The following is a 21403-nucleotide window of genomic DNA, read 5'->3' on the forward strand; positions in this document are numbered from 1 at the left end:
ACTTTCAGTGGTGGATATTTAAAGCTTTGTCTGGCAAGCTGGGGGTGGGTGCCAGGGAGTCAAAAATCACCTTACACAAACAAGCTGAAGACTGTGGCTGCAGATGCACAATAATGACTGAGAGAAGCTTGGACATCACAGAATGTGTCATACTTTTTCTTCCATGCAATGCACTCTGTCAGTGGTAAAACCTCACTGTTCGCTCACTCGCAAGAAAGAGCAGAGTCAGAAGGAGAGTTGTACCTGCGCGGGGAGAGCAAGACCTCATAGAAAAGAAGTAATGTCGGTATAAATGGGTACGTGTTGTTCTGTAGCTTTTTTTTTTTTCTTTGAGGGGGAAAAAAAAGTTACTAAATGCAGCGAGAAAGGTAGAGTGGGTCTAATCAGAAGGTAGTAGTTCAATTCCCAGCTCCTACAGTCATCATGCCGAAGGCTCCTTGGGAGGATACTGAAACTCAAATTGCCCTGATGCATCCATTAGAGAGTGTACGCAACAGATAAACAGTGCTTAAAGTGCACAGAATAAAAGTGTTGTATGAATGTGTGCATGGATGAATGGGGCTTGTAGTTTAAAAGTGCCCTGCGAGAACACAGAGCAATGTGATATATGAATCCCAGTCCATTTACACTGCTGTCACCATGCTGGGACATCCAGCGGTGTGCGACTGTCTTATTGATCAGCAGCTTAGAGTCACATCACAACTCACTGAAGCTGAACTCGGCAGCGCTGAACAGTGTCAACTTTGCCGTTTCAAAAATTGAATGAAAATGCTGGCTTAACTCAGGTGGCATCTTGAAAACAATCACATTTGGAGTTGCTGGCTTTTAAGTGGACGGTGACCATTTGCAAATTAAAAGCTCCGCATCCAAACCTGCACCCACTGGGCAGATTGATTAGAGCTGCGTGGTGCTAAAGAGGCTAAAGCTCTTCTCTGCAAAGCACTGATGTTTGTGGTTTTATCCTCCCAGCGAGCGGTCACACGGGGTGGGGTGGGGGGTGGGGGGTTCAGATATCCTAGCATCAGTCAGCAGGGGATCCATCACTACTCCCACTGATCCCTTAAGTATTTACTTAGCTGAAACCCACCACTTCAGAAACAGTCCAGAGAACTGTATAAATTAGATAAATATCTGCAGAAACACCACAGTACTTAAAATGCACAGTATTGAAGGATTAAAGTATACTTTAATCCTCCTAGATTGGAAATTAAGTATCTAAATTTTGGACTGTTGGACAGACAAAAAAGAATTTTGGAAAATTGTGATAGACAATTTTTATTCTTACGTGAACCAATAGATTAATCAAAAAAGGTTATGTGTAAATTAAGCTAAAAGCAGAGAATGAACCAATGTCTCTTTCAAATCCAGAACAAAAAAAAAGACCTACTTTATGCCTTGCTCTCCTCTTCTGATCAGTGAGCATAGTGTTCTTATGTGTTTGCATTGATTTATTTTGGCTTGTTTATTTTATTTTTTTCATGCCTTAAAAGAAGTCATACCAGAGGGGAAAGCTACAAGTTTACAAAGTCATCTAGAGATTTAGACCAGAGCAAACAAACTATAGGTGTGAAAGTGCACTTAAACCAAATTTACCTGACCAACATTCCTTCACTGGTGATTTAGACTCAACCACAAAATAAAAATACTCACACTCAAACCCATTTTGAAGTAAAAATGAAGACAGGAATGAAAATCAACAAATATATATCAGAGGAAGGCTGTGGACTTAGAGGGCCTCTAAGTAGGTTTGATAGCTGCCCTGCAATTTGCCCGTCTTAGTATTAAGACCACAGATTAGCAGTCAGTGCCCGTTCCTAGCTGTAATCAGAACGCTGATCTACTATAATCGCTTTTCCATAGTAAGAAAGCGCTCCGGTTTCAGGCGCAGCTCAGATAAGACATGTTTAGCAGCAGGAGGCTGAGAAACAGATTTCCAATTCATACAGAGAAAAAGAAATTTTATTTCATGCTTGTGTTGACCTGCTTTGATGCCCCGTTTCACTGCGGGTCGTATTTAAGTACGAAGTGAGGGCAGTGTTTCAGCAAGCCTCCAGGGCTGCTTCTGTTTCAATATTTTATGAGCAACAGTCAAATCACCGTGTTGGAATAATTAAACATCAGTTAGGGCACAAAACTGCAGAGAATATATGGAGGCAGTAAGGAGGGAGTAGTGAAGCATAGCAGTGGGAGTCCTTAGAGATCAGAGACGACTCACTCAGACACTCAGAGGAATATAATTTTGCCATTACTCTGTATAACTGCTGTTTGTAATGTGGAGGAGTGCCATGTTAATGTGCCTGTGTGGGTTTGTGCATGAGCTAAACAATATTGGGAGGAAGACACCGCAGTATTACATTCAAATGTGGCATCAGTTACTGTGCCTAATGTCACCAAATATGCAGCTTTAACTCATATCACTCCTGCGATGAGTCTGACTATAGAGACAGAAATTTATTATTGGCAGTTTCAATTTCAGCTTTCTAATGCAATGTAAACAAAGTTTGTAGTTACAGTACATTTACGAGGCCAAAACAGTAGGTTCATCACAATACTCACGACACAATATTACTGCGATTTTTAACCGTTTGCAATAGCATATACTGCAATTATCTTCATTTTTCAACTGCAAAGTATACCCTCAAAGTTAAACTTAAAATATCTGTTTTTATCCAATACGATAAAGTTCGCTCAGTTCAGTTATTTATTTAAATTTTTTTACTGCAAAATTAGATTGTCACTAAAACCTGCAATAAATGTTGCCAGTCTGCAATTGAATGGAGTCAAGTTGGCAACTACATGCAACATGTAACTATGTACAGGCAACCATTTAGTCACCACAAGTTCAGCACACAATGTTTTGTAGATGGAGGTTGCTATCCTATTTTTACTTGTGTGACTGAGCCATTAGCTAGCTTTGAATTAGCAGGTAGCTTTCTCAAGCTAAGTGTGTCCAGTGTTGGATGGTTTTTCGGTTGAGTCCATTTAATCTAAGTTTGCTCAGCTAATGTTATCTCAGGACGGTAGTGCATGAGATGAGCCCTCTTGTTCATAGTATTCCCAGAGTATTTTAATGTATTTAATAGAATATCAATATTTGGTGTACCAATTCAATATCACTACACAAAATATCCCCATACTATGCCGTGTCAATTAAACCACGACATTAAAGCACCCCTATTACACACTTTCTGGAGGTTTGACCTTTAATCTGCAACTGATAGGATGGCATCTGCCATTACAGGAAAATAACAACTGATGGAAGAAAAAGACATCAGGGACATCATCATCATATTCAAGGGTCTACAGTCTTCTTTGCAAAACTTGTGTTGCTACTTCTGCCAAGGATGTGATTGATTGAATTTCTGTTTGATCACGATCATTATTACTCAAAACATTATAGATTGATACAATTTTAATACAAATCTAAGATGACCCAATTTAGAAGTAATCAACTTTTGGAGTCGTGCCATACATTCACAAATAAAAATAAGAAAAATTGATGTTCTCAAACTAATCTGGAAACTAAACTGCAGCATGGAGGCCATTTTAAACCTTGGCAGAGTAATGCTGTCTAACTGCCCTTTTTTCTGATCCATCCTGGGGCTTTCCTGCTCACAGTGATGCAGTGCACCCTTATGTTTACTATAGTTTGCATCTGCACCCTGTCTCCGAGTGAGCTCAGCAGGTACAGCTGACCAAGCGTGGTCAGTTTCAGCGTTTAGACTAAGGTGTCTGCTTGTTTGCTTTGCACGTCTTCGTGTGCACACAGAGCTCCACATGTGAGCAACACAGGTTGGCCGTAACCAAACACTATCTGGTTAGGCACTAACTTGCACTACAATGTGCATAATCATGGCACAGTACATTTAGCAGCAGAAAAACTGGACTCCTGTTTGTGACGCACACCTGCAGGAGTCCAGATTCAAGTGTTTGCATGTAAAGATACGCTTCATCGCTCTTATGTTGTTGCATTTACGTACAGTGGACAAACACACAGGACAGCAGCTTGAACCACCTCTCTAACATGAACCAATAGCCGGTGCAGATGCTGAGAGGAACGGCAGGGGAACACGTTCAGGATGTCTCCGCACATCAAAGATTTAAAGGCCAACTCAGCCAGGGAAGGAGCCCACCTGTCGTAACAACGAGTGCATCTGGCACAAACTGAGACGAACACCGCTGATGATGTTTGGTGCACATCGATATGCAAACATGGAAGCAGCACATTAGGACACCACTGATGTCATCACAGTACTAGGGGTCAAACATCTGTTTAATGTGGCCTGATCTGCATTGTAGCAAGCTTAGAATTGGTTGTCATCACGAAACAAAAATAGCAGCTATTTTGATCATCTGTTTAACATTTTATACACTTATGTTTAAAAAAAAAAAGCCAACATATTTACTGGTTAAAGCTGCTTACATGAGAATTCCTGTTTTGTGCCATTGTGAAGTAAATCTCTTTAGGCTTTTGGACTGTCAGTCAAATTTAGGGATTTGGGTTTTGCTGCATTATAATAAAGGCAGTGTTTTGAGGGTTCGGACAAGTGTTCCTACAAAATAAAAACCTGTGTGTGCCACCTGTGTGTTAAAAAATGTGAAGGACACTTTATCCATTAGTTGATTTGGTCTAAAGTAATTAACAACTCAATCAGCAATGAAAATAACTGTTAGTTGCAGCCTTGCCAGGTATTGCTAGTTACAGCTTCTCAAAGTGATTTTATGTCAGTGTATTTTGAATGTCTAAGAGGTGGGGCTGTTAGCTGATTTTGGCATTTGCTGGGTAGTCTTTGCAGGCTTTTGTGCTGTTAGCTGGACAAAATGGGCAGTTTGAACACATTAATTTGAGACTGCGGGGGGGGGGGGGGGGGGGTTGTTTTTAATATGTTTACTGTAATAATTTATTTTTAAATAAAACATAAGATTAATCACTTCACGTAAAAAAGGGAGGAATAAATGAGCACTCACAATAAAGCGGAAATTATATGCGTTCCCATTTCAAAGTTAAGAAGACGCTGCTCCGCCCATGAAGACCTCGGTATCAAAGCCCGAACATCAGTCCCCACAGCCTCGGCGTGCGGGACGCAAACTCACAAAGTAAAAGCAAAATAAACATCTGCAGCTTCACTCGCTGCAAACAGTGCTGGTGTCAGCCAGCGAGCACTCCCAAAGTAAACCAGAAACGCTGGAGTGCTCATATATATATATATATTTTTTTTTTTTTGGTGGGGGGGGGACCATGTGTATCACTGCAGCACTGTTACACCAACATCCATGAGGAGATGTTAAAGCCGCTCTGCTAATCTCAACCCGTGTAGCTGTGTTTACTGGCGCCAGCAGCGGAAACGACGGTTTTCACCGGTTTAATCACAGCTTACTGAAGCGTTTGGTGACCCATTAAAGGCGGTAAAGTGAGCTAGCTCGAAGTGCTCCAGCAAGAGCCGGACATGCCTCTCCTCCTGCCTGTCTGTCTACTGCCCCTTTTCCTCTACAGGAGAAAAAAAAATCCCCTCTTCTCTCCTCTGGTTTAGTTTCAAGCGGTTCACAGCAAACACACCCGAATTTGAAAAGAAAACTGGCAACATGTGTAGATGTTTGCACTCACCTCAGAGTGGGTCGAGATGTTCACATTGAGCAGAGAGGAGAGCAGAGAGCCTACAGTGATATCCAGGAGGTTTAAACTTGTCCCGTTAGTAAAGCCACAGCAGAGCTGACGTGAAGAGCCCTGCGTGTATGCCTCCGTTTGTGTGTGTGTGTGAGTGTGTATATGAGTCTGCACAGTCCCCCCCGCTCTCTCTCTCTCTCTCTCTCTCATCTCTCTCTCTCCCCCTACTTCAACACCAAGTCACTCCTCGAGGGCGGCGCTAAGAGGGAGGTGGAGACTGAAGCGCAGACGCAGCCACAGCGGATGCCAGTGGTACACAAAGTGGTCCCCCTCAGAGACCTTTTTCACCTTTAGAAACCAAAAGTCTTTTTTTTGGGGGGGGGGGGGTCTTAATATCTGTGTCCAAGTAAAAGGGACAGTTCCAAAGATGGTTTTCAGATCTCATAAGTGAGGTGAACAACCAGGAGCATATGGACTGGACTTGTAACCAACCATACACTGATAGCAAGCTCATAGAGAAATGTAGCCACAGTTATAGAAAATGCAAAAAAAAAACAGCCACAGGGGGGCCACAATCCAGTGAACTTCCAGTGCCAGTCCTAAGCCTGGATAAATGGAGAGAGTTCCATCATACATAACTGGAAATCCACTCTGAGCCCTACACAGTAATCACAATCCCTGCAGGCTGCGTTGACCTGACGTGTAGTTAAATTTCTCCAGAGGTGCACGTCAGGTTACGTCGTAGGTTATGTTGTAGGCTACGGTGTAGGGTTGAGAGGGGTTTTTCGGTTACGTATATAGGCCCAATGCAGAAGCCGAACAAGACCACTTCCGGTGCTGTATATGAAGAAAGGTGACTCGCAGTGAGCAGCAGTATGGCTTCATGCTGTGAAAAAAGCACAACATTTCCGATTTTTGCTTTGGGAGTGTTGATGGGGAAGTATAGAAAAGGTCTGAAGGGTTTGCACCATGTGGATCTAGAGAAAGCATGTGATAGGGTGCCAAGAGAGGACATGCGGTACTGCATGAGAAAGTCAGGAGTAGCAGAGAAGTATTTGAGGGTGGTGCAGGGCATGTATGAGGACAGCGAAACAGCGGGGAGGTGTGCAATAGGAGTGACAGATGGGTTCAAGGTGGGGGTGGGATAACATCAGGGATCTGCTCTGAGCCCCTTCTTGTTTACAGTGGTGATGGACAGGTTGACAGATGGGACAGAAGGCAAGAATCGGTGGACTATGGTATTTGCAGACGACATTGTGATCTGTAGTGAGAGTAGGGAGCAGGTGGAGGTGTACTCTGGAGAGGTGGAGGTGTACTCTGGAGAGAAGAGGAATGAAAGTCAGTGGAAGCGAGACAGAATACGTGTGGCTAATGAGGAGACAGGTGTAACAGTGAAGATGCAAAGAGCAGAGGTAGCGAAGGTAGACAAGTTTAAATACCTGGGCTCAAGCAATCACAGCAACAGATTATAAGAGAAGTGAAGAAGACACCGCAGAGCCCTGCGGTGGGTGAAGTGGGTGGAGATGAATATTGGTGTGATTTGTGACAGAAGGATTGTGGCAAGAGTGCAAAGGAAGGTTTACGACAGTAGTGAGATGTGGTATGATGAATGGTTCAGAGATGATGGCAATGACAAAAAGAAGATTCATGGATGTCGTGAAGGTGGACGTGCAGAGGGTTGGTGTGACAGAAGAGGATGCTAGGGATAAGGTGAGATGGAGGCAGATGAGCTGCTGTGGTGACCCTTAAAAGGAGCAGCTAGAAGCAAAAAAAAAAAAAAACTGTCTTAGATATTTGATGGTCAAAAATGCAGCAGCCAAACTTCTTATTTAAACCAAAAAAGCAGAACACATCCCTCCTATTTTAGCTTCCCTTCAGTGGTTACCTATTACTTTTAAAACTGGTTTTATGATTTTATTGTTGACCTTTATGGCCTGCTGTGGGCTCGCATCAAAGTATATCTCAACTCTTCTGTCATTGTATGCTCCTGGTCATAATCTGAGGTTCTCAGCCAGGGCTCTGCTGGCCATCAATTTTTAGATTTGCTTTTTATTTACCAGTTTTTCCATTTTGAATTGTCTTTATTTCTCCCCTTTATCCTTTTGTGCTGCCAGTATTCCTTTACCTTAGTTCTTGTTTCACTTTAATCTCTTCTTAAATCTTTTATTTGTTGTCTGTTTCAGATCTTGTTCTGTGAAGCACTTTGTAACTTTGTTTTGAAAGCTGCTATAAATTTATTATTGCAATACAATTGCAATACAAATACAATGATGACAAACGGGGTGCAGAAAGTAGATGAACTGAACTCACTGCACACTGGGACAGTTGACTGCAATTTTTGAGTGAGGTCACTGAATTTGTTTTAATTTGTTACATGTTTTAATGGTCTCTGTATTTTGTTCTAACATGCTAATGAATGGGATTGTTGTCACATACACGGGGTGTCAAGATTAGTCATGAATCTACTTGACTTTACACAGATGGCTCTATAAACAGGGGCAATCGTCAAACAGGAAGTTGCACCTGTGAGGTCAGGAATGTGTTAGAACAGCTGTAAACTGTGCAGCCAGTCAACTGCGGTGAGTCCAGTTTGGCTTGATACTGACAGGCAACAGGTAAATCACAGCAAACAAACAGCAAATATTTCATAAATTAAGCTGATATGATAATTAATGTATTCTAATGTATTATAATAAATTTTATTTTAGTCCTTTTTTTCTACTGTTCCTCTTTGGAAAATGTGCTTTGGAGGACATTCTTAGATAGGGGATATTTAAGCACATGAATGTACGCAAAACAAATCAGATAAACACGGATATTCATCCTGATATACTGAGTATTTATCTGGTGGGTGGCAGGCAGGCAGACAGACAGATAGACAGAAAACTAAACTCAAAGTGCGGCTCCACCTCGTATATCCTTCGAATCAACTTTTCATAGATCCTGCGTTTTGTTCACCATATAATATTGGGTGGCACAGATGTGCACATATGGTTAGCTGGTGATTCTAAACTGCCTGTGGCTTTGAGCTAGATAAAGTGCAGAGAATAAAGTGCTGAATGAATGTATAGTTAAATGTGAGTCATAGTCTAAAGTGCTTTAAGTGGTTAGAAAGACTGCAAAAGCACTATATAAATGCTAACCCATAATATTCTAATAAATTATTTCATGATTTGATGTGCAATAAATAATTTAACACTTTGTTGTTTGACACAGTCTTTTGATTGCCTGTTGATTCTTACACATTGGCCTAACAGGTTTTGTTTTTAGACCAGAGAAGTTTGTTTTTTTTTACTGTATGATTTCATGAGACTCCTAATGATTGTCCCAGATTTCAGCCTGAGCTGTCCCACATTAAGAAATATGAACCATCTTTTAGCATTAGGAACACATTTATATTTGCCATTTCCTCTCTCTCATATCTGCACATCTGCCCTTTGTGGTATTAGAAAAAAATCTCTCATGATTTCAGAATGATATTGGTTGTATAATGTATAGACTATATAATATACGTTTTGCAGGTATATTGTTCCACGATACTACTTGGCTTTGTCTGCTCCACCTTAACTCTCTGCTGAAAAAGCCAACCTCAGAGGAGATGTGATGCATATGAGAACGGAAGCAAGTCACCATTCATCTGTCACTCTTTTTATTTCTGTATCTTCTGTGCTTGTTTGCGTCTCTTTTCTCTCTCCCTTGTCTCATGTCTTTGTCTGGTCATATACCTCAAACGGTCTCCCAAAGGGAACAGTGGTTTTTCAAACCTTAAACAAAAATGTGCCCATTTTGAATTATTATGTTCTCAGGCAAGTACACCCTGACAAGGCAAAACATTTTTCATGGAAAAATGTGTATATAAAGGCCCACAATATAGCAGGACAACACTGTCTGATTTACTAAACAGCACATTTGCAATTAGAAAACGCTTAAATGTCACATTTGAAATGTTTGGAATCCATCACTAAATTTATGGCAAACCATTTTTTTGTCATTATGCAGCCACATTAAGTTCATTGCAGTTTCACCGAACTGTGTCGTTTGGAGCTGTGCTTAAAATTTACTGAGAAACATGGGTCGTGCATCACTGAGGATCCTTTCTCATTCTCAGCGACAGCGAGGCAACTGCAGCGATCACTCTTTTCCAGGCAAACTCTTTTTTTTAATGAGAGTCAATGTATGAAAGGAGGCCTTTCACAAATATGTGAATCCATTCTTAATCCATCGCTGCTGTGTACGATTTGTGGGAAAATGTAAAAAAAAATAAAATTAACAAAACAAAGGAATTTGTGAAAGAACGAAATCTTTCTATTTTAAAAATGTGTGAATATGCATGATCAAATTAGAGTAGCAGAATTAACATGACAAAATGTTATACACACAATGGTCAGTGAAAGAAATTACATTGAATTTGCAACAAGTATGATTTTATTGAACCACAGACCCTTGAAATGATTACATTTACCTTTAATATAACAATGTGCTCAAAGAGGATATGCTGACTTTTTGATACCCTGGTGATGACCTGCACTAATGACATATATTGTGCTCAGTGAGTAGTGTAGACCTGAAGGCACACCAGTCAGTGCCAGGCTCTTGAGCCCCTGCGTGATCAGTCCCCATGCCAAATGCCCCCTGTTAGGACAGTTAGATTATAAGTTCTTCAGTATCCACAGGCAGACTGGATTCCTTAAGCTGTCTGAGAAGGTAAATGGATTGCCTTTTCTTTTCGCCTTTAAATTATTAATCATCCAATGATTCCATTACTATTGCTACCCAAGAAGCTTCTGGGGACAGTACTGTCAAGAAAAGTTTTATTATTTCACCTGCATGTTTCACTAGATGAAAAATGATCTTAGTGTTTAAGGAAGAACAGCTAAAAGACATTTACAAATTTGCCTGATCTGCATCTTAGGAAACACAATAATCAAAAGACTTTATGTAAACTATAAAAGTGTTAACAACACGCACACTGTGAGCTGAGAATCTGGGTCAGCAATGGCTGATTTGTTCAAACCTACATACTCCCCTTTTACCTCTTAACCCCAATCTTCCTGGTCCCATGGTAGCTCTAAATGGTGTGCAGGCTTAAGACTTTACTCTTTACATATTTAATGGATTTGCACTTGGCCCACTTTTTTCCCAAGGAGCAGAAAAAGGTAGTTGTTTTGTTGATAACCAACAAAACAAAGTCCACAAGTATCAGCAGAGAAAGAGGCTGTTTTCCTCTTTTTTTTTTTTTTTTAAGTCTTCATGCTAAGCTAGGCTAAACAGCTTCTGGCTCCAGCTTTATGTCCAGCGGACAGACATGAGAGTCATATCGTGGAACTGATTTCTTTACCCTGGTTGAGGAGAGCGTGGAGCTGCTTATTGAGATGTGTTCAAAAAATGATGAATCTGATCATTAAGCAATGGATTTGAAAGCAAATTTGAAGTCAGAAGCTCTCCATCATCATTGGTTTCATAGCAGGCAGAGGACAAAAAGACAAACTGTTTGACTAATGAAACCAGAAGGCCCACAGAAAATACCCAGTGCTATGCCTGAACTCCTCTTGAAGGAGCATCTTGGGAAAGATCATTTTTCTTTGTGTGATGCTATTAAAACTGCATTATAAATCAGTACACAGCACGTCTTTCAGTCCAGCAGTGATCCACCCTCTCTTTTATGTATCTCCATATCTTTGTCTTCTTTCTCTGTTTTGAAGACTGGATCTGCGCCAAGAAGCTGCCACGAGCAATGAGTCCATATTGTTAACTCCCCCATTAAGATATTAATACATCAGTGAAGATGGAGTACGCTCTTATTATCAACCACTTAATTTTTTTCAATCAATTGTATATGAATCATAATGTAACTTATGCATTCACACCCTGTCCTTTCTAGCAGGCTGCTGCAGCATATATCACTGAGCTGCCTCATGTGGTTTACAATAGAGTGAACAGGGCTGAGTACTGAAGTGGATGTAATATTTCTCAAGCTATTGCTTTTCTTTTTAATTAGTTAATATGTTTCTGTTTGTGCAGAACAGAACATAAACAAAGACAGTATACATGCATGATGACTCATTCCCATACAATAGAAACGACCAGTGCAGTTCAACAACACTACTCAAGTTCTCCACATACTTTTCGAAACTTGTACTTTATGTGAATATTCCTAGTACTGCTTTAAAGCTCCACACATTTCAAGTGCACATGTTAAACCTTTCACCAGATTTATCCAACTGCTACAGTTACAAGCTTGAGGATTTGTTTTTTTTTAATTGAACTGTGATCTGTTTTAGACTACAAGAACTACTTGCTTTTGTTTCACTTGGACAACAGAATATAATTAATTGTAATATTGGTTAATAGTGGTTTTACTTCTGCTAGCTGTGAGGCAACAGTACTAACCACAGCAATACCATGCCACCAAAATAATATAATACATACTGGTATAACACAGAAGGGCTATTCTGCTCCACTGCATATTAAACAGTCACTTTTTATTTGCACGTATGCTTTCTGTACATGTCTTTTCTCTCTCCCTTGTCTCATGTCTTTGTCTGGTCATATACCTCAAGCAGTCTGCCAAAAGGAACAGTGGTTTTTCAAACCTTAAACCATCCATTTTCTTCCATGTATCCAGTTCAAGGATGCTGGTGGTGCTGGAGTCTATCCCATCTGTTATAGGGCAAAAGGCAGGATAACACAATAGGACAGGTTGCTGGGATAGCACATAGTGACAGACAACCATTTATGCTTACATTCACACCTGAAGTCAATTTAGAATCCCCCAGTTAACTTAACCTATTGCTGACTTTGGACTGTGTGAGGAAGCAGAAGCACCTGGTAACAACCCATGCAGACAGGCCCCAGACTGGATTTAAACCAAGTACCTTCTTGTTATGAGGTGATCATAGCAACCGCACCACACTACCGTCCCACTCCATATGTTTCTTATTTAATTTCAGTAGGATCTTGAATACACACGTAGCAGCGCTTACATCTGTAGGCTTCTTGCATCACTGGAAGAAGGTCAATTTTTGACCATAAATGATGATCTTTTATAAACCTAAGATGATTTAGTCTTTTATTTCCTTACAGCCACAGACTGTTAGCACCTTTGAACATACCTAACCTGCAAAGGTTAGGTATATCCAGCTTTTTAAAATTTGATTATTGTTTATTTAGTCACATTAAACAGATAAATAGCTTAGAGAAATGTCCACAAAACATGTGAAGCCAAGGCAGTTTTTAAAACAACTTTAATTAACCAGGCCCGTTTCAGACAGTAAAAACAGTGTGCGTAAGGGCTGTGTGAGTATGATTGAATTAGATTTAATTGATTACCAATCACATCTCATCCCTATCATGATAGGTGCACTGAAGTGTGTCAACTAACCTTTGTATGGCAGCAAAAATATAAATGGCAGAATGATCAATAACTTCAGCATACAGAGTGTTTCACAATATGGCCCTAAAGCTCAAGCTTTAAAATCCCACTATAGCAACTGACAGTATAAATACACAACAGTGCTTCATACAAGACATCTCCCCCTTCACTGACAAGTTAGATTTCCAAACTAGTCATTATGTCACAAAATCATGTTCATATGTACACGCCTTGAAATTCAGATTTAGTGTTTATTGTCAAACACTGCGCATGCATCATTCTGCACAGTGAAGCTCAAACATCTAGATGAAGTAACACTATGCAAATGACTTAAAAAAAATAAGAGGGGACTTTTACAGCTTGCATAAAGTCTCAAAGCAAGCACAAGACTCTATGAGTGACAGCTGCAAATGACACGTTGTCCCTTAGCATCAAAGGGGGGAACATCTCCTGCAGGCAGAGACTTTTAAAGGTGAAATGAACTGTGAATGCACCAAATTAAGTGTGGATGGAGATTAATGAACAGAGAAATAGCTGCACATAACTGACCTCTTATTTCTGGTTACTCTCACAAACTAACTTTTATTACCGCTTGTCTGGTTAGAATGACTTCAAGAAAATATAAAATTTTATCCAGACTTTTTAAACTTTTTTGCCACAGCATTAAAGTGGACATTTCACCACATGCATTTTCTTCTAGAAAAATTACAGCAGCCGCTGACCTTAAAACCTGTACACCCATGAGTTTTTTTTAGAAATAGTAGGGATTTTTTTTCTGCAGAAATTCTGCTGTGCCAGCGATTCTTCTGAGAACAGAAAAGATAGTGTCATTATTGTGGCCCAAGGAAAGAGAATTCACACAAGAGTGTATTTCCTGAGAGCACTTACGCTAAGGTTATTTGCATATTGCTGATGTTTCAGATGGGAAGAAAGAAGAAGAATTTAGCAGACAAAATAAAGCCTTCCAAGCACAAAGGGATTTTTTCCTCTTGTCATTTCCTGACTTTTTGAAATTTCATTTTGTTGTCATCCACAGATGTTTCTGTATGTCTACACTGACTCTTTAAAATTTTCTTATTCAGGTCCACTATTGTTAAAGGATGACTGTAGTTAACATTATTTCCACTTGCAGAAATTTGTATTTTGGGGGGTATGGTTCTGTCCTGGGCCTCCCTACCCCTACGCACATACATGGAAAGCAAAAGGTCACAAGAGGAGCACCAAGACCCCCGTGTAGATCAGAACAATCAGTGATAACAAACATGACACTGATTAAGTCAGACACACTATGAAAGGTGGAGGTGAGGTGGAGGTCCAGTTCCAAAGCGGCTTGCAGATGTGTGGCAACTGTGAGCAGTTTAAAGCAACTTAAATAACGAACTCTGTGTGACATTTATTGAACTGACATTTAGCAGGGCCGGCACTGGGAGCAACTGATCTGCAGGGATTGCAGGTGAGAAACTAGAGAGGTTGCGAGCTGATTAAAGTGGTAAGAAAAATAAAAAATATATGATAGTTAACGCATAAAAAGTTACTTTGAAGCGTCTCTATGGTAGTACTGCTAAGAACACACAGACAACTGAAATATAACAAGAGACCCCAATGAGAAAGTGTTTTATAAGAAATTACTATTATAATAAATATTATTATTCTTTAACAACATTTTGTACTGTATTAGCTCATATGTGGCTTTTTAATGTATAACCATAATGTGAAAAATATCTAGCAGCTATAATTGTTAGAAGAATGTAGTCAGGGTAAAAATGTATGATATTTCACCCTTTAATGTAGTGGAGTAGAGGTGGCGGCATAAAATTAAGATAAGTGAAGCACTTGCTGCCCACCACTGACTGCAGGCACCATATTCAGTCTGTGTCAAATTCTGGCACTTGAGCCGAACATTGAGCTCCTCTCCATCTTGCCAAAGCAATCAGTGATTATCACGCACACGCTGAAAGGAACAATATTGCATCTCTGAAGAAAGATCTGAAGGTCTAAGCATTCTTTTGGCAGATTTGACACTTAACCAGATTATGTTGTGCTTCAACATTGTGTCATTCTCTCTCATCTGCATTGGCAACAATAGAAATCATTTCTCCTCTGGCTTCTTTTTCGTCTTGATATTGCATGGCTCTACCTTGTATACTGTGCCAATAACTGTTAAAGCTTAAAATGTAAACCTGTGTTTAGAACGTGGTCGAGACTTCCTTTCATTCCTGGCAGTGACGGCACGAAAGCTGCTCTTCCTGTTTCAATAAGCACAAAAATGACTCAGCAGTTTTCCAAATCTTAAAAACACATAACAGCAATAGCAGCAGAGGTGTAATTTGCTCTCTGCTGGAAGCATGCTGCGGTCTTGCCCTGCAGTAAAGCTTCCTTTGGCGTGGCATCAAGGTTTTGGCTTTGAAAACCTCACCTTAGATTTTGACTGAAATTTGAAGAAGGGACACCTGTGAACGCAGCTCACTGGACCTTTACAGTGAAGTAAGAGTGTGCAGTAAAACAGAGAATCTCTACTTATTCTCTGAACTAACTCACTCTTCACGTTTCCTCAAATAACACAGATACTCTGCTCCTTCTCGTTACAGATATCCCTACCAGTAATGCTTGTTTTGCAGCGAAATGACTTAAGAAAGCACTGTGGAAACAGCTGCACCTAAAATCTGAAAAATAACAAGCAAATATTTGATCTGTTTAGCACTGTGTGCTGAAGTTCACAGCAGAATAACGACAGATCATGCAGACACAAGTTCCAAAAAAATTTCAGGGAATTGTCACCAGTTAGTAAAGAGTAATGATGAAAGGGTTCGACTCACCCTCATTTGCTTTTTGACTGCACCCTGCAGCTTTTTACAAACACAGAAAGGCAAGGACTCCTTCTAGTGGCACTTTAAAGAAATTACATGTAGAAGCATTTGGAACAGTGATTGCCAGCTGCTAGGAGCTGAACAAAAATACTTACGCCGCCAATATGTGAGACATGCAGTATAACTTGCAGTCACTGTGTATCTTTATGCCCTCAGATAATGTTTCAAGTGGCAAAGGATATCACATTCTTTTCAGCACTCAACTGTAGTAGCCACATTGTGACACAGAGGGGTGCTGGTGTTGTGTGACACTGTTTCTCAAACAACAAAGTGGTGCTGATGGAAGCGATGCCTCCCTCTGCTTTCTACTTACCTCAGCAACAACTGAGCAACAGTTTTACATGCTGCTGAATAAGGAGAAGACCTGCTGTGGGAATGAGGCGGCGCTGCAGCAGTGCACTAAATACGCGTGGATACTAACTGAAGGTTGAAAACTGAACATAAATAGCACTTTCCCTGCACAGTATAATATACTAACTGAATCATTCTGTTTATGAATAACATAGAAACACGTGTGGATAGAAAGAAGGTGATGATTTTGTGGTGTTAATTGTTATTTAAAGCATTGCATATAGGGACAATGTATGGTTATTTATCCTGCAAAAGCCACAAAAAAATCACTTCTTAATAGTATAATAAGGCTTTCTTTAACACTGAATAGTATAAAACCTCCAAAATATATTGGTATGGTTCTTAGTTTTTGGTGTTTGGTAATGTGGTACACACTATTAAATTTGCTCCACTGCTCCTTAACATAAATATCTAATCAGTCAAACAAATGGGAGCAATTAAGTGCATTTAGCCATGTCAACATGGTTAAGAGGACCTGCTGAAGTTCAAACTGAGCATCAGAATGAGGAAGAAAAATGATTTAAGTGACTTTGAATGTGGCATGGTTGTTGGTGCCAGACAGGCCCAGCCTTAGTACTTCAGAAACTGCTGATCTACTGGGTTTTACCCACACAACCATCTCTGGGATTTACATTATTCCATCCATCCATCCATCCATCCATCCATCCATTCTCCTTCTCCAGCACATCCAGGGGGACACCAAGGGGCTCCCAAGCCAGCCGAGAGACATAATCTCTTCATCATGTCCAGGCTGTACCTCGGCTGTACCTCCTGGTAGGACATGCCTGAAACACCTCACATAGGAGGCATCCTAATTAGGTGCCCAAACCACTTCAACTAGCTCCTCTGAATGTGGAGGAGTAGCGGCTCTACTCTGAGTCCCTCCTGAATGACTACACTCCCCACCCTATCTCTATTGGAGAATTCAGCCACTCTTTGAAGAAAGCTCACTTTCACCGTATCTGCAATCTCATTCTTTCAGTCACTGGCCATGGCCATAGGTGAGGCCACACTCTGCTTGGCCTCTTGATACCTGTTAGCTGCCTCCAGAGTCCCATAAGCCAGCCAAGCTTCATAGGATTCCCTGTTCAGCTTGACAGCTCACTTCACCTCTGGTGTCCGCCATCTTGTGGCCACAGTGGGCACAAGATGGTGCTGCCGGTTCCACCCAAGTACACTCCTCCAAGTCTGACTGTTGTTGCCTACATGAGTATTGAAGTCCCCCAGCAGCAGATAGTACAGTACACTGAACAATAGTCATTCAGTCATTCAGCGCACAAGCATAAACCACAGTCAGGATCGGTTCCACAACCTGAAGGCAAAGGGAAGTAACCCTCTCATCCAACAAGTACACCCACCTCTGCCCACTGCCTCTCATGAGGGCAACTCCAGAGTGGCACAAATGCTGGCCCTTCTCCAGGAGACTGGTTCTAGAGTCCAAGTCATATATTGAGGTGAGCCTGACTATATCTATCCAATTCTTCTCAACCTCAAGCACTAGCTGAAGGTCCTTCCCTACCCGAGAGGTGATATTCTATATTCCTGTAGCCAGATTCATCAGCCAGGGATCAGACTACCAGGGCCTTTATCCCTGACCACTGCCCAAACCACAGAATTTGCAGAGAATGGGTAGTGTTCTCTTGATGAAAATGCCTAGTTGACTAATTTGAGCTGATAGGTAGGCAACAGTAACTGTCTGCAGAGTCAGAATTTGGTGTAATTGTGAAAGAATGGATCCATGACTGCCCCTCCCTGAGCCTGGTTCTGCCAGAGGTTTCTTCCTGTTAAAAGGGAGTTTTTCCTTCTCACTGTCACCAAATGCTTGCTCATAGGGGGTCGTTTTGACTGTTGGATTTTCTCTGTAATTATTGTAGGGTCTTTACCTTACAATATAAAGTGCCTTGAGGCGACTGTTTATTGTGATTTGGTGCTATATAAATAAAATTGAATTGAATTGCATTGAATTGAATTGAAAAGGAATTGAATTTAATCCTGCTTTGCAGCAATGGTTCAGGCTTGTGATGGTGTAATGGTGTGGGGGATTGTTGCTGACCATCTATCTATGAGAGCAATATGGAGAAAGGAGTACAAGCTCATTGGTCATCACACATTTGACTGAGTTCATTTTCATTTATAACTCCAGAGGGGAAAAAATTATTTGCTTGCTATTTCTCCTCTCCACCCCCCTTTCACATTTTTTAATTTCCCATGTCAAATGTCACTGCAACTCATTGCTGAACTCACACCTCACCAATACTACTTTGTTGCCCAGTTCAAGTGAGGGTTAATCCCAAAGCAGGATATTAAAATGAATGAAAGGCGAGTTAGTTAAATATAGCAAGCATTTTTAGCACAGCTTGAATAGTTTCTATTGTCTGGAAATTTACGTAATCTCCTCATTCCTGCTAAATCTCTTACTTTTCTGTGACGGGATATGTGTGTGATCAAACCACATACATAGCACAACAGTGATAAGTAAAGTGAAATAGGGATGAATAACTCAACAGATTAAATTGTTTTGGAAAAACACTTAGTATTTTTTATTTTTCCTAACACAGCACATTGCACTAGATTTCGCAACCAGAATTTAGTCAGAAAAGATCACCTTGTTACTGAATTATGTCCAATATGAACACCTTATAGTTCTTATATATGCTTGCTTGGATATGCTTGATAAAAACCTACAAACAGTCTTTTCACAGCAACAGTCAGGAGTCATTGCAAGCCATTCAAATGAGGGTTCATTATATACCACATAAGAAGGGCAGGCTTCACGTGCCGTTTTGATGTGAGCCAGGCAGCAGATGTCTGGCCCTCTGCCCAGGACTACTACTGTAAAGCCAAAGGCCTGAAGGATTTAGAAATCCAGCTTAATGCACACGTCAGTGTAAGCTAATGAAACTCCAGTGCATCAACAATTTGTTGTTTGACATGAACCAGGTAACAACATTAAGTGCCAGGTATGGTTCAGTGGAAGAAATGTCAATGCTAACAGGCAGAGTACAGGCTGAGTTTCAGTCATTTGCCTCGCTTGTTATGAGGTCATGGATGCATGCAGACAGACACCCCATGTGCGTGTGCAAGAAAGGGCAGTGAAATGCATATAAACACATACACTTCCATCCAGTCATGCAATAGCATATTAAAAAAATGTTGTGGCCAAATGTTTATCCTAATTCCCTATGATTTTTCAATTTATTTGGATTACATTGTTTTTATATAAACAATGTAGTGTAATGTAATGTATGTTAGTCAGGCATTAATGAAACAGTAATGAGAGTTTGTTTTACAGTTTGGGCTATGTTTGAGTGAGAAACACGCATCGCAATAAGTTTACTGCTCACTTTCCAGATGGATAAAAAATGTTTGTACACCTGAAATATGTACAGACCACAATATTTTTTGAGTTCATGCTCACAAACACTTGCTCACTGATGTGTGGGCCACTGTTATAATTTATAAGCAAAGATACTGGATTCATTTCTTATTTTTAATTAATGATGGTGAAAAGTCAGAGAGTCCAAAGTGTTACAGTTCACTGTGGATCGAATGTTGATTTCATGGTAATTTATACATGACGTATTGCCCTGAGATCCACAAAAATCTTGTGGATTTGAGAAAATGTAAGGGATTTAAGATTCATCCTCTAGGCACCATAATTTTTATGCAATGCATATAACTGAGACATTTCAGTGTGGACACAGAGAAGGAGGAAGGAAGGAGGAAGATAGACAGAAACTACAATCATCAGAAAATCATCACAAAGAGCACTGTCACAATGTTTAAAAAAAGGCTATATTTTATCCATCTCTCAAAGAAATACACTGACTGTGAACAACACTTGTTTTCAGGATTCACCACATAAATTGTCTCTGTTTTCAACAGTCTGATTTTAAGTTTCAGGTTATATGGTTGTATTACTGTCTGCAAGATACCTTTCAGCAGGGAATGCAATCATCTCTGGGCATATTCTGCCTCCATGGAAATGCACAGCAGCCGTAGGAGGTTGGAGCATGCCAACAGGAGGTTTAGCAAGCTGATGTCTAGGAGGCATAACCTTCCATGGCCTCAGTTGGGTCCTTGAAACAATAGCAGGAAGAGAGTGGGCTGCTTTACTGGTCCTGTGTGCCCTCTATTGCTGTGGGACACTCTCCTTTTGTCTCAGTATATCTGAAAGGCACACACACAAGCACAAAAGTGGAGAGAGGCAGAGAAAGAGAGAGAGAGAATTGCAATGAACCAGACTGTCTGTAGGAAAGCTGAGGAGGTCAGTAAAAACAATAACAGGATGCCACAAGGAATTTATCTGTCCAGGAGGATGGATCTTTTCCACCTAAAAGCTGCAAGCAGACTGCTGCAGGGGTGGAGTGAATGACTCACACTGGGTTTTACAGTATGTTAGGAATGAGATATCTGCAAGTAAGTCATACCTTGTGCATTAGTGTGTCTACAAAGTGTGATTTCACAGAGTTATAAGATTGCAGCGAGAGGGCAGAATGAAAGACAGGCTTAGGTCACAGTGGTGCTTTGAGCTAAATGAAAGCGGATTAGTTAGCACCCAAATTCCAGGTGAGAAAGATGGAAATGTCATTAGTCCCGTGGGTGCTTGCTCATAAACCATCAGTCATCCTGTGGGCAACATGTTTGCTGTACAAAGTTTCATCTCAGTTCACGCAGCAGGTGTTTAGATATTTTAGCCTTGACCAGCTGAGGCTGAAAATAACCCGTAATGCAGTATTTTCACACAACTGTGAATGTATTTCAGGAAGATACATGACAGACAGATACATGCGAATGTGCCATTGTATACAGTTGATTCATTGTTTAATGTGAGCATGAAGGTTGATTATTGACCTCGGAAATGGCAGTCTGACAACAGATTATTAGTGTAGGTGGCATTTCCTTGAAACGTTCATGGTTTTAGCTGCACCTTACAGCCTTCCGCAGGGAATAAAGACCTTGTGCTTGTGAGATTTTTTTTCCATATTGTTTTGTTGCTTAGTCATTCAGACTCAGGCTCTATATATTCACTGCAGCTAATCACTGTGACAGCTGCTGAAGTTCAGCTGTTTGCAGTTTCATGAGACATCTTTTTTGTGAGTACTATAAAATCCATGTGGATAGATAGTACACGAATAAGTAAAAATTATTTCTTTAATGTTGTAAATTTGATATACCTTATCTAAGCAGCGTTTGCATGTAGTCACA

The 21403-nt window shown here is 40.5% G+C and overlaps 1 protein-coding gene across 1 annotated transcript in view; it reads right to left on the reverse strand.

Moving 5' to 3' along the window:
• Nucleotides 1–5742, reverse strand: part of ppp1r16b (protein phosphatase 1, regulatory subunit 16B) — a 92611-nt gene extending 86869 nt beyond the window's left edge. The window contains exon 1 of the mRNA XM_030729916.1: nucleotides 5606–5742. The gene's annotated coding sequence lies outside the window, so the exon portion shown is untranslated. The remainder of the gene's footprint in view (nucleotides 1–5605) is intronic.
• Between the last annotated feature and the right edge of the window lie 15661 nt (nucleotides 5743–21403).

This window comes from Archocentrus centrarchus, chromosome 5 (genome assembly GCF_007364275.1).
Source record: "Archocentrus centrarchus isolate MPI-CPG fArcCen1 chromosome 5, fArcCen1, whole genome shotgun sequence".
NCBI classification, from domain to species: Eukaryota; Metazoa; Chordata; class Actinopteri; order Cichliformes; family Cichlidae; genus Archocentrus; species Archocentrus centrarchus.